Source organism: Castor canadensis, chromosome X (genome assembly GCF_047511655.1).
Source record: "Castor canadensis chromosome X, mCasCan1.hap1v2, whole genome shotgun sequence".
NCBI lineage: Eukaryota > Metazoa > Chordata > Mammalia > Rodentia > Castoridae > Castor > Castor canadensis.
Window position 1 is genome coordinate 61,096,536 of NC_133405.1, and position 17,429 is coordinate 61,113,964.

General features: G+C 34.0%; 1 protein-coding gene across 1 annotated transcript in view; it reads right to left on the reverse strand.

The window, feature by feature from the left end:
• Fam133a (family with sequence similarity 133 member A) overlaps positions 1-17,407 on the reverse strand; it is a 35,714-nt gene extending 18,307 nt beyond the window's left edge. Inside the window, exons 1-3 of the mRNA XM_020186409.2 lie at positions 16,962-17,407; positions 16,496-16,556; positions 12,469-12,542 (exon numbers count right to left, since the gene is read on the reverse strand). The gene's annotated coding sequence lies outside the window, so the exon portion shown is untranslated. The remainder of the gene's footprint in view (positions 1-12,468; positions 12,543-16,495; positions 16,557-16,961) is intronic.
• Between the last annotated feature and the right edge of the window lie 22 nt (positions 17,408-17,429).

Here is a 17,429-nt window from a genome sequence, read left to right on the forward strand (position 1 = left end):
CTGGAGAAGGTTAAGTGCAATAAAGACTGGTTGAGTACTTGCTATGGTCAAAAAGTGTTATATGTCACTTAAATATCACCATGGCTCTATGAGGTTGGGAACTATCACAAGCCTCCTTTCATAAATGAGGCAACTAAAGAATAGGCACTTGAGAAATTTGTCCATGGTCACCAGAGTATAAAAGACATGAATACACAGATCTTATTCCAGTCAGTGGAATATCACTAAAATTTTGGGATTAGAGAAGTGATATGAAGTGCATTTTCAGGATGATATTTCAAAGACTTATCTATAGAATTTAAGTGAAGCTAGGGAGCACCTGGGACACTTCAGCAACCAGAAGAATCAACTAGTCTAACCATTTACATAAGCTTCTCATTATATATTTAATCTTTCTTATAGAGATGGCTAGAGACATTCTCATGATGTCAGGTAATGAAATAGTGATAATTGGAATTTCTGGTTATTTCTAAACAAAGAATGCCTTGCCTAAGTACTCTTCCATAAACAAACATTGGTTATAACAGAAGATAGATGATCTACTTAATATAATAATTTTGAAATTTTGTTTATATCTGTTTTTAGAGAGTCACTAAAATTTTAGTAATGAATCTACAGAGTTTATGACACTATTTCTTGTTTCTTTCTCTGTATTAAGCCTATATTTTGATGATAACTAAAAGCAACAATCAATTCATCAGACACCTTACTCATTTGCTACTTGTAGTCAGTAATGGTGCAGTTGCCTCTTTCCCTTATTCTTTCATTGCTGGTTAGAGAACAGTGAAGTGCTAGGTAACTTCACCTTCAAAGTATTGATACTGGATTTGCTGAAGTATTAGTCTTCACTGTGTGCTAGTGTATAATTTAATAAGAAAACCTGTCAGGGTAGAGAATAACTGAACCAAAGATATTAAATTTCATCTTAACAACAACAAAATAGGGCTTTGGAACACAAGGCAGATTTGACTTAGTTTCTAAGCTAAAAGAGATAGCTCAAATGAAAACAAAGCAACTCAAACTGATCCATAATGATGGATCATCCTTATTTAACTGAGAGAGGAATCCCTTTGTGACCTTTCAAAAGGTACAAAAGATGGTATTTTTTGAGACTTGATGCAACTGATAAGCAATTAACATAAATTATCACCTTAATTCTTATAAAATAACATTATGGAACAATTTCTATAATTTTATTTCTTTGCTGGATGAGGAAACAGGTTCAGAGATTTGTCACTTATGCAGGGCCATACAAAAGTTATGTGGAAGAAGATAAACCCAGGCAGACTGAGACCAGGCATGGTGGAACATTCTGATTATTCCCAATACTTGAGAAACAGAGGCAGGAAGATGATAAATTTCAGGCAAGTCTGGGCTATATAAGAAGACCCTGTCTCCAAACACTAGCTAACTAACTAACAAACTAAATTAACTGATTAATTAAATAAACAAATTGAGGCAACTGATCCCATAACCTGTGCTGTCACCTCAAACTCACAGGATTAGATATTATCACACTATCTTCATGATGCCCAGTTAGCAAGAAGAGGTAATATTATCCCATTTAAAAACTAATATTGGTAAATTATAGAATATAATTCAAATGCTCAAGAGGAATTTGTAGTTAAAATTCATAGATATCAAGGAAATTTCATGCTTTCCATAGGTAACTTCAGGTCCCTCAAGGTGAAGGTTTTTCTGATTCTAGGGCTACTTACATGGAAAAATTCCTGGAATGTTTTTCCGTTACTTGTCAACACAATAGTTTGGCATTATCTTTTTGCTCTGACCTACTAAAATTTTGATGCTAACCAAATAAAGTCATTAGGCATGTTAGAATTAATGAAATACATCCTTTTTTTAAATTAAATTAGCTTTTTTTTTGTTAGTTCAATGTAAGACTCTTATGTAAGCCAGAAGAACTTAAGGATTGGTGCTCCTAAACCTGTTGACACTATGACAATATAACTGTCATTAGAACAATGGAAGTGTAGATGTGGCTGTAACTTAACTCTAGTTGTAGTAACTTTGTCTATGATTCCTGTCATTTTGTTCAATAAAAATGGCAAAGTAGAGTGGTTAAAAACTTAATATCTAATGTCAGCTCACCTGATTTAACATTTGAATTCTTCCAATTATAAACTATGTGACTTGGAACAAGTTACTTAGTATTATCAGTGAAGAAAATAAGGGTAAAATGATGATAATACTATATGAGGATGTTAGAAGATAGTGAGAGGATGATAAAGAACTCCCTCAATGGGCTCATTAAAATGAAATAGTAAAAACAAAGTACTTAGTCCAGTGTTACATTGAAAGTGATAAAGTTAGTTATTATTACTCAGTGATAGCTATGAAAACATAATTATTTACTAAAATACCTGTAGAAAATGTCATATGTTCCTTAATCTATCCAAAAATCAAACTCCTAATATTTATAGAAATGATAATGTAAAAGTATGTTGAACAAAATTGTAGTGATGAATACCTAAAAACATCCAGAATGGCCAGACTTGGTGTTGTACGCCTAATATCCTAGCAATGTGGGAGGATAGCCACTTGAAGTCAGCCTGGTCAAAAAGTTAGTGGGACCCCTTTATCTCAACCAATAAGTTAGACATGGAACAGCTGTGATCCCAGTTATTTGGGAGACAGAGGTAGGAAGATTGCAGTCTGAGACTGGACCTAGGCCAAAACATGAGACCCTATCAGAAAAGAACTAAAGCAAAAAAGGGCTGGGAGCATGGCTCAAGTAGAAGAGTACCTGCCTAGCAAGTGGGGGACCCTGAATTCAAACCCCAGTACTACTGGAAAAAAATACCTAGAATGTCCATCAGCAGGAAAAACCTCAGTTTCCCTAGTGAATATGAGAAAATTGGACTAGATATTACTAAAATCTATTTTACCTCCAACAAGAACAAGATTTTCACATAGCAGTAAGGGTTGAAATCAATGATTTAAGCATATAAAAGAAAAAAAATAGTTGGAGGCATGGCTCAAGTGGTAGAGTGCCTGTTTAGCAAGCCAAAAGCCCTGAGTTCAAACCCAATTATGACCATAAAAATAGACATTGGCTGGAAGCATAGCTCAGGCAACAGAGTGCCTGTCTGGTGAGCATACAGTCCTGAGTTCAAATGCCAGTACTACAAAGGAAAAAAAAAAGAAAAGAAAACTTAATGTAGTTGGTGAGTATGTAAAATTAAATCATAATACATAGTACCCTAAACTTAATCCATATGTACAAAGTACAAAATGGTTATGAATATTAAGAACAGAAGGTAAAATTTAATAAAAATGTGGTCAGTATATTTTAAAATATAGATAGTTAATTGTATAAAAGCTTTATATTTTTCAACTTCATAATGGAATAAAAGCATAACTGGAATAGGAAAGATAAAAACTAATAGAGGCAATGAATATGATCAAAGTATTATACACATGTATGGAAATACCAAAATGAATCACATACATTGTATAATAAATGTGTTCTAATGACAACGTAAGAAAAAGTAAATAAATGGGATCAGACTTATATTTGAGATACAATGAATTTGAAATTTTGATAATAAAGTCTGTAATTAAAGACTATCAGGGAGCTTAAATGTTTTTCAGGAGGAAAGGGGGCTGTATATTATGCAAAAATTACAATATCTCATTTGATATTTTATTTAAACTGTGATTTTCTCCTTTGAAAATCAGAATATCAGGAGATATTCTGAAGGCAAATACTGTCACACAAGATGAGTGTCTATTTGACCTGAGAACTATCAAGACCAAATATCATTATTAATACCAAGAAATTGCCAACATCCATGAAATTTCCACCATCATGCAAATTAAGTTCAAAAAAATCTTAATCTATTTGCAAACTTTTACACTGCTTCCAAAATAGAAATCACAGCACAACCAAGGGGAAATTCTAGCAGTGGCTTGAGGCTACAACAAGTAAGATTTCTTTACACAAAATCTTGTTAAGTATATAATATGACAAATAGCAAAGAATACCAAATCTGTATTTTATGTGCTATTTTTTAGTCCCATTTCAGAGAGAGGGAACAGAGGAAATAAAATAGCAAGTAAGGGCAATTCAAGGACCAAGCCTGTGAATTCTGATTTTAGAGGCTGTGCTAAAGTCATTTATGAAATATTATCTATTATTCTAAGGAAATCAAGTGTTGATTATTATGGCTAATTTTTCTTAACTCAAAGAAAGGGTTTTGTTAATTGCATGTATGTGGTTAAAAAAACAATTACCATAACCTCTGAAGAGTTGTGGAATATGCATTTGCTCCTATCATCAGAAATATCTGCATTAGGATTGGATCCAAGATGTCGATTAGGACATAGAAGCAGCTTGAGCTCCATGACTCCAAAACCTTGCTGAAACTCTGGAGCCACTCAAAGCAGAAATAAAGAAGCAAGGAGAATCACAACTTCAACATCCTGAACCCCTAGCCCATGCAAAGCTCCACACCACATTATACTAAGAAAACAGGAGGGCTGCCACAGTGCCACACGCTGGATCCAAACCTGCTTTGGAAACTTTTAGAAAGACCAACAGGTGAGCACCAAGCATCACACAGTATTCCCCTAGCCATCCTTGGGATAAACCAGCATAGCCTCCTGGGCAGATGGATGCCCCCGGGAAAAAAAAAAACTGAACAATAAACAAGGAACTGAAAACTAATACACAGCACAGGGACGGAGATGCTGAAAGTGCACTGGAGAAGGGGGGAAGTGCAAGGACCTGATCTCCACATGAACTTTCAGTAAGCAAAGGCTGGAAAGGCAGAAGGGCCAACAGCGGGCAGGTGATAAGCCACTGCCTGAAATAGGGCAGGTAGCGGTCCACAAAGCTCATCTCCTGACCAGTGAGCAACATCCAAAGTCAAACAACAATGCAAAATTGAAAAATAATAACCAAACCATCACAACACAGTGACAGTAGGGGGCCAGCAGACAGACCACTGACTTTGCCTCAGAGAAAGGGGGAAAGGAAAAGAAACAAGCCCCAGAAATCAAGCAGAATGAAAACCCACCTCCAAAGCAGGACAGCTGGTGGGCTACAGAGCTGATTCCACAACCTGAGGACAACACACAAACTTAAACTTCCACACCCCAGTGAGGGAGGAGCTGACCAAGCAGCTGCCTCTGAAAGACAGAACAAAAAATAACAAACAAACATTGCCCAACCACCTGGCAAGACTACAACAGAGCTCCTGCATAAATACCAACACCAAGATTGGATGCTGAAGGAGTAACACCAGAACTTAAAATAAGACTGAAATTCTATTTTTCCTGAACCTGGAATTTTTGTTTGCTTGTTTGTTTGCCTGTGTGTTTGTTCTGTTTCTTGTTTATTTGTTCATCTCTCCACATTGATCTTTTTGGGTTTTTGTTGTTGTTGTTGCTAGTTTTACTATTACAAATTAGTAAATACTAAATTACAACCAGACCAGGGACAGAAATAACACACACACACTTAGCTAAAAACCCAACAAAGACATAAAACAAAATTAAACCAAGAAAAAGAAAACAGATGACTGAAACCACCAACTAGCCTATCAAGAACATAGTTGCATAGTATCAAGTGAGTGATGGGAAGATGAAAAAGGGATGGAAACAATTCTCCTTCCAAAAATAATTTAATACAGGATTCAGAGGGAAATGAATAAAACTAAGGCTCAGTTCTGGACTCCAACAAAACAAAGATAAGTGATGCCAAGGAATCCAATGATGTCCACAAGAACAAACTCAAAAAAGAAATCCTGCAAGTAATCACTGAGAATTTCTTGGAGATGTAACCAGACATGGTCAATCAAAATGTACAAGAGGTACTCAAGAAATTTCAAGACATGAAAAATAATGAATATGAGAAGACACAAATCATAGGAGCCCTAAATAAACACCAAAGTGAAACAGAGCACACTATAAATAGATAAATAAATTAAAGTCAAAAATAAAAAATATTAAAGAGGAAGTGATCCATGATATGGAAAACCTCAGAAAAAAAAATGAAACAGAAACACAAAACATAATGGAAGGCCATTCCAGCAGACAAGAAGAAGACAGAATCTCAGAACATGAAGATAAAATTGAAATTAAAGGAAAAACTGAAGAGCTATTAGTCAAACAACACAAGACCTGCAGAAAGAATATGTAAGAACTCACCAACTCCATCAAAAGACCAAACCTGAGAATCATAGGCTTTGAAGAAGGAGAAGAGGTGCAACCAAAAGGGATTCATAATATATTCAACAAAATAATAACAGAAAATTTCCCAAACCTACAGAAAGCTATGCCCATTCAGTTACAGGAAGCCTCCAGGACACCAAACAGACTTGACCAAAATAGAACTACCCTATGACATATTATCATTAGAAAAACAAGCACAGAGACTAGAGAAAGGATATTGAAGGCTGTAAGAGAAGAAAAACAAATAACATACAAAGGTAAACACATCATCAGTGACCCACTGATCATTGAGCAATGTTTTGTTCAGATTTCAATTGTTTGCATGTTTTCTTCTGTTGTTTTTGTTGTTGAGTTCTAGTTTTAATGCATTGTGATCAGTTAGAATGCATGGGGTGATTTCTATTTTCTTATACTTGCTGAGGCTTTCTTTGTGCCCTAAGATATGATCAGTTTTGGAGATGGCTCCATGGGCTGCTGAGAAGAATGTCTATTGTGCATAAGTTTTGTGCACAATACCCATCATCATCAAAAACTCCACCAACAACTGGTGTTGGCAAGGATGTGGGGAAAAAGGAAAACTCATACACTGCTGGTGGGAATGCTAACTAGTGCAACCACTGTGGAAAAAATGTGGAGGCTTCTTAAAAAACTAAACATAGATCTGCCATATGATCCAGCAATCCCACTCCTAGGGATATACCCAAATGTATGCAACTCAGGTTACTCCAGAAGCACCTGCACACCCATGTTTATTGCAGTGCTGTTAACAATAGCCAAGTTATGGAAAGAGCCACAGCGCCCCACTACTGACAAATGGATTAAGACAAAGTGGTATTTATACACAATGAAATTTTACTCAGCCATGAAGAAGAATGAAATCCTATCATTCGCAAGTAAGTGGATGGAACTGGAGGACATCATCCTGAGAGAGGTTAGCCAGGCTTAGTAGATCAAAAATCGTATGTTCTCCCTCATATGCAGACTTTAGATCAAGGGCAAAGGCAGTAGTGTTGTAGGACTTGGGTCACATGCTAAGGGGGAGAGCACATACAGAGGAATGGGGATAGGTAGGAAACCCAAAAGTTGAAAGTGTTTGATGTGCTCACAGCAGAGGAACTAATACAGTAACCTTAAAGTGACAGGGGTCAATATGTGAAGGTGACCAGGTAGTAGTGAAGAGGTCAGTCAAAGATGAATCAATTCAGGGTGTAATACACTTGTGCACTGAAGAAATGCTAGGAATCTCTCTGTATAGCTATCCTTATCTCAACTAGCAAAAATGCTTTGTCCTTCTTATTACTGTCTTCTCTTCAACAAAATTGGAGAAAAGGGCAGAACAGGTTCTGCCTGGAAGCAAAGTGGTGGAGGGGAAAGGGAGGGAGTAGGAGGCTGGGGGTAGAAATGGCTCAAACAATGTATCCACATATGAATATATGAATAAAAAAAACAAAAAGAAGAATATCTACATTAGAATAAGACTAATTTTCCCTCAGAAGAGGTACCTAATGGAATCAATTAAATATATTTAGGTATTCAGGCAAAAACTTGAGAGAAAATGTTAATTTGGTCATTTACTGTGTCTGAAATAATTTCAAATTTTAGAAATAGTTATTGATGTAAAAATATATGAACAGTGTTCACTATTTAAATTCTTTGAAATTTTCATTCATTCTCAGTAAGGTTAAATAAAATACAACCAAACTTGCAATCAAAAGGGCACAATTTATTAGAATTTTCATGAGAATTCTTCAGATTGGTATTACAGGCAAAAGACTTCCGAATACCTTTGTAAAAGTATTTCTTTGTAATATGGCTTCACGTTTTGACCACTATGTGGTATTTTAAGTTGAAAACTAGCATTAGCAAGAAAAGCAAAAAAAAAAAAAAAAAAATGGCATCCTGGTTCACTCCTGTAACCCCAGCTACTCGGGAAGCAGAGATTGGGAGGATAAAGGTTCAAGGCCAAGTCATGGGAAAAGTTGGTGAGAATTCATCTCAACAAACAAACTGGACATAGTGGGGTATACCTCTAATCCCAGCTATATGGAAGGTGTAAGTAAGTGGATCATGGTCCTGGGCCACCTGCAAAAAAGTGTGGAACCCTATCTGAAAAATAACTAAAGCAATAAGGATTCAGGTGCATAGTTCAAGTGTTAGAATGCCTGCCTTCTTAATGTAAGGCCCTGAGTTAAAACCTCACTACTGTCAAACAAAAAAGGGAAGGAAGGAAGGAAGGAAGGAAGACAAAACTGGATTGTTTTAAACTAAAAAGCTTCTTCATAGAATAGGAAACCATCATCAGTAAAATGTCATCCTACGGAATGGGAGAATACACTTGTAGGCCATGCATCCCACAAGGGTGTTAGTATCTGAAATATGTAAGAAACTCAAGGCAATAGTAAAAACAAATATGATTAAAAAATAGAATGTTTCAAAACAAAACAAACAAATGAACAACAGGTATGTGAAAAAGAAGTTCCACGCTCCTAGTCATTGAGGCAACGCAAATTAAAATGACATATCACCTGATAACTGTTGTAAATGGTTACCATCGAACAGATGAAGATAATTATTTTTGATAAGTAGGTACAGGAAAGGGAATCCTGTACACTGTTGACAGAAATGTAAACTTTTTCAGCCACTATAGAAATCAGTATCAAGAAATGTCTTGCAAATCAAAACCACACTAAGATTCCTTCTCACTCCTGTTAGAATAGCTATAATGAAAAACACCAACAACAAATGTTGGAATGGATGAGGGGGAAAAGGAACCCTCATATACTGCTGGTGGGAATATAAGCTAGTACAACCACTTTGGAAAACAATATGTAGGCTTCTTAAAAAACTAAACATAGATCTGTCATATGATCCAGCAATACTACTCCTAGGGATATACCCAAAGGAATGAAAGTCAAGTTATCAGAAAGGCACGTGCACACCCATGTTTATTTCAGCACTATTCACAATAGCCAAGGAATGGAAACAGCCAAGATGCCCCATTATCAAAGAATGTATTAAGAAAATGTGGTATTTATACACAATGGAATTTTACTCAGCCACAAAGAAGAATGGAATTTTGTTATTCCCAAGTAAAGGGATGGAACTGGAGCACATCATCTTAAGTGAAGTTCACCAGGCTCAAAAGGCCAAAAATTGCATGTTCTCCCTCATATGTGGACAGTAGACCTAAAATAAATGCAGCAATATTATTGGACATGGGTCACACACTAAGGGGAGCACACATACAGGAGGAATAGGGAAAGGTAGGAAATCTTGAAAGTGTTTGATGTTCTCACTGTAGAGGAGCGAATAAAGTAATCTTAAACTGAAAAGAGGCCACTATGGCAAGGTGACTGGGAAGTAGTGTAAAGGTCTGGTAGAGATGAACCAATTTGGGTTGTAGTAGACATGTGCATGGAAGCAATGCTAGAAATCTCTCTATATAGTTATCTTTGTTTCAAATTAGCAAACATGCTATGTCTTCCTCATTATCTCTTACGTCTTTTCTTCAACAAAATTGGAGAAGAAGGCAGAACAGGTTATGCCAGGAAGCAAGGTGATGGGGGAGAAGAAGTGGGGTAGGGAGGAGAGATGGACCAAACAACATATGCACATATGAACAAATGATTAAACAATTAAAAAAGGAAAAAAGAAATATCTATACATCCATTTTCATTACAACATTATTTACATAGGACATGGATTGAATTTAAGTGTTCATAAGCAGAAGAGAAGATAAAGAAAGTGCAGTATACATACACACTGGAATAATATTCAGCCTTAAAAAATAAGGAAATCTTGTCATATATGAAAACTTGGAGGAAACTTGAGGATATTATATTAAATGAAATAAGCCAGAAAATTAAAGAAAGATAGAAGCTCTCACTTATATGTGGAGTGTAAAGAAGCCAAACTCATAAAAATAGAAAGCAAAATGGTGGTTAGACGTTGGTGAGACAAGGTACTGGGGAGATGTTTGTCAAATGACACGAAATTTCAGTTGGACTGAAAGAATAAATTTAAAAGATCTATTGTACATCATGATAATTATGGTCAATAACAATATGATGTATAGTTGAAAACTGCTGAGAGTAGATTTTAAGTGTTCTCACCCTAAATAAAAAGAAGTGAGGGAATGTATGTGACAAAAAGCTTGATTTTTGTCAATCTCTACATATGTATAGGTACATATGTGTATATACATATTTATCAAAACATCATATTATATGCCACATATAAAATGTTTACTTATCAAAAAATTTAGCACCATCATTATACCAAATACCCAAATTACTAACTGATTTTCCTTATCTGCCATTGCATTAAACTTAACTCCCCTTTTAGACTCCATGCAGTTAAAGCTATAGTGCCAGAAATGAAATTCACAAATATTTCCTTTTAAATAAACAAAAGCTAAAGCTATATATCATATTTCTGTTCAATTGTATGTACTCTTACCAGAAGGATGAGTATGAAATCAATTATTTTTACTTTGAAAATAATACCATGGAAAAATAACATCCAATGTTATTATATAGTATAGGAATATACTATATTATATTATTGTATAGTATAGGATATACTATTCCTTATTCACCCATAATTTATCAGCAGCTTAAAAACACTATATTTCCATTTTAATAAATAGATGTCCCTAACAGATTAGAAAAACAAAGGCATTATCTGTGTTCCTAAAAATGCTAAAACTATTCCTTTGATTAGGTTATAGATAGCTATATATTGGCAACTCATAAAATAGAACATTTGTATTTATTGTTTTGATTTGTCTTCTAGGTTTTCACTGCTCTTATTTACCACTTTCACTCAAATAATTGGAAGAAAAGAAAGGTCTATGATGCAGAGCTAGCTGGTATAACTACCTCCACTGTAATAAAATTCTGTTATCCCACAATTTGGTTCTTATTCCCTTCCAAATACATCTAATAAATACATATCTACCAACCAGGTGATTAAAATTAGTAGAGAGTGGAACAGAATAAAGACTGCATTGGTCCACACACATAAAGAAAATTTTTGACAAATGTACAGAACAATTTGATGGAGAAATGAGAGTCTTCTGAAGAAGTGGTGCTTCTTCAAAAAATAAAGGAACTTCCTGTTTAGACTATACATAAAACTGTATTAGACCAAAGTGTGATACCTAAAAGTACAAAATTTCTAGAAACAATTTTGTGACTTTGGGAATGGCAAAGGTCTCTTAGCAATAACACACAATGCATGGTGCGCTTAGAAGGAAAAAGAAAAGATAACTTGGATGTCATTACAATTTTAAGCTTCTGGTTTTAGAAAACAATAAAAGACAATATTAAGGAAATGCAAAGAAAATCCATACTTCAAGAAAATATTTGCAAAGATTATATCTGATAAAGGACTTGTATATACAGTATATGAAGAACTCTCGAAACTTAATAGTAAGACAACAAGCAGTCCATATTTAATGGACAAAATATCAGTAGACATTTCATCAAAGAAGATATGTGGATGGCAAATCAGCAATGAAAAATATTCAACATCACTCATCATTAGGGAAACACAACCTAAAAAAACAATGAGATAATACTACATACTTATTAGAACAGCTACATTTAAAAAGACTGACCATACCAAGTGTCTTGACTGATGCTGGGAACAAAAACACAACCCCTGTGGGAAATGGGTAATTTCTTTCAAAATTAAACATACACCCCCCCCATGTGATCCAACTGTTCCACTACTAGCATTTATTTTTCTAAAAGAAATGAAAACATGTGCCCACACAGACTTGTATACAAATGGATCATAGCAACTTTGTTCATAGTAACTCCAAACTCAAAACCATATAAATGTCCTTCAATAAACTACAGTAGTTCCAAGATCACTATTCAACAACAAATAAAAAACCTCATGATACACAGAACAACATAGATGAATCTCAAAAAACTTATACTAGTGAAAGAACACAGTAAAAAAGTGAGTCATACTCCATGATTTCATTTATGTAAAAATTTAGAAAATACAAAATAATCTACAAAAACAGAAAACAAATTGGTGATTGCCTTTAGCCAAGGGAAGGGATTCAAAGGGTTATATAAGCACACTTTTGGTATCATAAATATTTTTCATTACCTTGATGGTGGTGATGCTTTCATAGGTATACATATATTTATCAAAATTAATAAATTTTAATACCTTATATACAAGTATTGTGCATATTGTACTCCAATAAAATTATTTTTTAAAAGGTATTAACCAGAGTATTCAGATAAAACTTACCTGGATGACTCATCCAATACAAAAACAAAAACTTCAAAAATAATTGAACTTGTAATAGTTATCTTCTTAGATATCTACAAAAAAAAGATAATACAGCTATATTTGTACTTGTCTATTTTGTATGGGTGGCATAATACACAACTTTTGTATTATGTGTTGGGGTGGGTTATAGAAGAGACTACATATATTCACATCAGGGAAGGTATAAACCGAGTCCAAGAGCTATGTTCAACCTGTGTATAATAACAGATTTTGTGTTAAGCACTATCTCATGTAAACTATCAAGAAATAATGGAACAAAGAACACATCAGTGTTCAAGAAATGTATATATAACATTATGAAAAATAAACATATGACATAGTAGGCCTCCTATTTATAAATATATTCACAGTAGGAAATATATGGTATAACATAAATTAAATTTAATATAAAGAACTCTTATTTTTTTCGAAGGAAATATTAAATAATAGACAAAAATGTTACAAATATAAAAGCATATTACAAGATATCTAAGGCAGAATATATACAACAAAAGTACAGTACTATAACTGGAAAAAGTTGCTTACTTTTATGGTGTGTTGCTAGGGAAAAATACTTTCAAATTGAAAATCACAATAGTTTATTAACATTACTTTTTCATAAGTTTTTTTCTATTTTCATTCTCCAGACATTCCCAGAAGTAACCCTTGAAAATAATGCAAAAAAGAAAATCTAAGCAGATACCTTTAGAATGAAAACTGTAAGTAAGTCCCATTTGCTCATAATCATTAGTCATAACAGAGGTATTTTCTAAAGGAATCATAGTCGCCTTAAATCAAGGCCAAAGTCATTTTACCTTCAGGACTTCAACATTGATTAACTACCTTCTAAATTCATTAGGAAAGAAACAAAGGTCATAAATACAGAAGTCTCAAATGGACAATATACCTAAGAAAACACATTCAATCTTATCACTAATTTAAGGAATATAAATACATCATATTGAGAAATTATTTGGGAGATACTTATTAAAAATGTGAATAGTAATTACCTTGGTGAATCTTGAGTTATTTTTAATTTGTTCTCTGCATTTCATTTACTGTGTGACTTTTATCAATCAAAATGTACCATTTTTAATGGCCAAAAAACACATGAAAAAATGCTCACCATCTCTGGTCATAAAGGAAATGCAAGTCAAAACCACACTAAGATTTTACCTCAGACATGCCAGAATAGCTATCATCAAAAACACCACCAACAACAAATGTTGGTTGAGGACCCTCATACACTGCTGGTAGGAATACAAGCTAGTGCAACCACTCTGGAAAACAATATGGAGGGTTCTTAAAAATCTAAGCATAGATCTGCCATATGATCCAGCAATCCCACTCCTAGGGATATACCCAAAGGAATGCGACTCAGGTTACTCCAGAGGCACCTGCATACCCATGTTTATTGCAGCACTAGTCACAATAGCCAAGTTATGGAAACAGCCAAGATGACCCACTACTGACGAATTAAGAAAATGTGGTATTTATACACATTGGAATTTTACTCAGCCATGAAGAAGAATGAAATCTTATCATTTGCAAGTAAATGGATGGAACTTGAGAACATCATCTTAAGTGAAGTTAGCCAGGCTCAGAAAACCAAAGATTTTATGTTTTCCCTCATAAGCAGACTTTAGATCTAAAACAAATGCAGTAATATTATTAGACTTGAGTGACAAGCTAAGGGGAGAACACATACAGGAAGAATAGGGAAAGGTAGGAAACTCAAAAGTTGAAAGTGTTTGATGTGCCCACTGCAGAGGAGCTAATATAGTAAGCTTAAAACAACAGAGGTCAAGATGGGAAGGTGACTGGGAAGTAGTGAAGAGGTCTGGTAGAGATGAACCAATTCGGGTTGTAATACACATGTGCATAGAAGCAATGTTAGGAATCTCTGTATAGATATCCTTATCTCAACTAGCAAAAACGCTATGTCTTTCTTATTACTGCTTATGTCCACTCTTCAAGAAAGTTGGAGACAAGGGTAGAACAGGTTCTGCCTGGAAGTGAGGGGCCAGGGAGGGGGGAGGCAGGGGGCAGAGGGGAGAAATGGCCCAAACAATGTATGCACATATGAATAAATTAATAAAGAAAAAAAGTACCATTAAAAAATATATAAAGTTGTATTAAAGCTACCTTGTTATTGAGACTAAGGAGTTTGAGGCCAGCATGGGCTACATATCTACATAGGGAGACCCTGTCTCAAACAACACAAAACAAACAAATAAAAAAACCCAAAGAAACAAAAAACTGCCTCAATAGTTGTTTACAGAAAAAGTATATCCAAAAGATCAGAAAAAATAATTTAGAACTAGACACAATCAATTCAGTTAATATGGTGAAAAAGGCATTTAAAATAAGCATATACTGAATATGGTGGAAATATTCTGTACATATGTTTGTAAATAGAAAAATGAGACCTGTTGAAACTATTTCAGGAATAGGGGAGGGGACATAAAGGAGAATGGTGGAGGGGATGAATTCAACTATGATACATTGTAAAACTTTTGTAAACTTCACATTGTAACCCTAATACAAGAATAATAAAAAAATTAAAATAATAATAAAGAAAAAGAAAAATATAAAAAGCCAGAATGATTATCAAATAAATGGTTTCTAAGAATTAACTAGATAATAAAAACAATTTTGTTAAAAATCTAGGGATAAGAGTGTAGCTCAATGTAGAGCATTTGTGCTGCATGTATAAGGCCATAGTTTCTATCCCTAGCACTGCAAATCAAACAAAAATCTACATCCCTAACTCATTGTTACTTCAAAAATACTAATTCTTGGTGTTACAAAGCTTAACTTGTAAATTAAATCATTAAAGTATTATAAGACACTATAGAAATTTAAGAACATCCATTATAAATATGCCCATCATTTTAACTGAAAATAAATTACTGAACAATATTTATGGTTTAACCCTGTTGGTGTTAATCATTGCTTATACAGTATTATGTTTTGATTAAAATTGTGAAGTGAAAGAATTTACATCTAATATACTTTATTTACCATTGTACTGCCTTCCTCTACCAATGTGTCTGGCACACAATGGGCACAAACATATATTAATAGAATTATGAATAAATGAACCCTTAATGTATTGCAAATTGTGATAACCTTTATGGAGAGATCTTGGCATTCTGTATAAAATAATAAAATGAGCATGCAATTTAGTCCAGCATCCTCATTTGTAGAAATTTATCCTATACTAATATTCTCAAATGCATAAAAATACATAATCTAGGCATACACGGCCAATTTTTTTAATACAGGAAAAGAATGTGTATGTAGGAAAGATGATGTGCAATCTGGGTAAATAAATTAAGGTAATTATTTCTAAAGAACATTTGTCTATTTTCTATTTAAAAATAAGATATTGCTCATTTATCACAAAAACATAGCTAAAATTAATTAATGTTAAATTAGCAAATTACAAAACAATATGATATCACATAGATTAAGCAATACCCACATACTGGCAAATTTAAATATACACAAGAAAATTTCTGGAAGAAAATGCATCAAAATTTTAACAGTGATTAATATATGGTTGTTAAGATTGGGTGTTTTTTGCTATCATTAGAATTTCCTACGTTGAAATTTTATCTTTACAATGAGCTTTGAGAGATAAACAATAAAAGTAAACTTATTTACAAATTCAAAAAGTCTTGCCTAACTTTTAAAAATATGTGACTAAATGACAAAGCAGAAATTCTATAATGAAATCAGTGTAAAGGTTAATCTAATTTTAATATTTTATTTTAAATTAATAACATTTCGTATTTTAATAGACTACTTGTAGTTCATGACTAAGTTTACATAGGAAATGTCTTTAGGTTATTTTCCACATTTGTATGCCAAATCACCTCTGGATTTCTGTGCTTCTTTAAAAATAGCAAGATGTCTTCCAATTAAATCTCTAAAAGAGATTATTTAAATTCTGATGGGCAATTCTTGTCATTCACAAAAATGAGCTAAATATGTTCCTTACCTTTCAATGAAAAGTAAACACGGGTTGTACCAAGGGAGTTGTTCTGTAGCAGAAAGGAATCCTGTAAATAAAAATAATAAATATGTTTTTAAACTTAATTTTGTAAAAGTTTATTCACATATTTTCGGAACGTATAAATCTTTATTTAATATGGATAAAATTTTAACAATAATAAGGATATTGGTGGCAGATGACATCTCATACACTGACAGAGGATGCACTTTCATTAGCACAAAATCCCCCTCCCATCCTGCAGTTCGTGGAATTGAAACCTGCTGCACAAAAGTCTGAAATAAATCGTCTGCTTTTTACTAAAGGTACCTAACATTTGAATGTCCCTTCGTTTTATATAAAACCTTGTTACAAGCACTGAAAAAGGCTACGTGGCAATTCTGCAGCAAAATTGGGGTATACAATATGCCAGCTTAAATACAGAAATGTAATAAAAATGATGTAACTGACTCACGGAAACATGGGTTCGTAAACCTTGTGGATGGATATAAACCAGGCTTGCCAAACATCAGACAGCATTTACTAAATCAGCTACGTGGAATGCAATATGCCTGCTGTCTAGCCCCTCCCCCCCCGCCAATAAACGACTCCCCACTTTTTACCACTGTAAAAATACATGCTCATAGAATATTTAGAGAAAATAGTGTTCGTTTTTCTTTAAGTATCCGTAGTCACACTCTCCAACGATGCCATTTAGAGCGATTTCATACAAATATTTTTTAAAACGTTTGTCGAGACCGTGACCAACCAAACAGGATTTCGGAATGGGAAGTTGAGAAAAGATACTCCTCTTCTTCCCTTGTTAGGAACTGTGACTGGTATTTTTACCTCGTGTCTACCCTTGTATTTTTTTTTAAATTATAAAACTATATAGAATATTGAAGGGAGGGGACTGATATTCCAAGGGTGTGTGCCTCAGCCA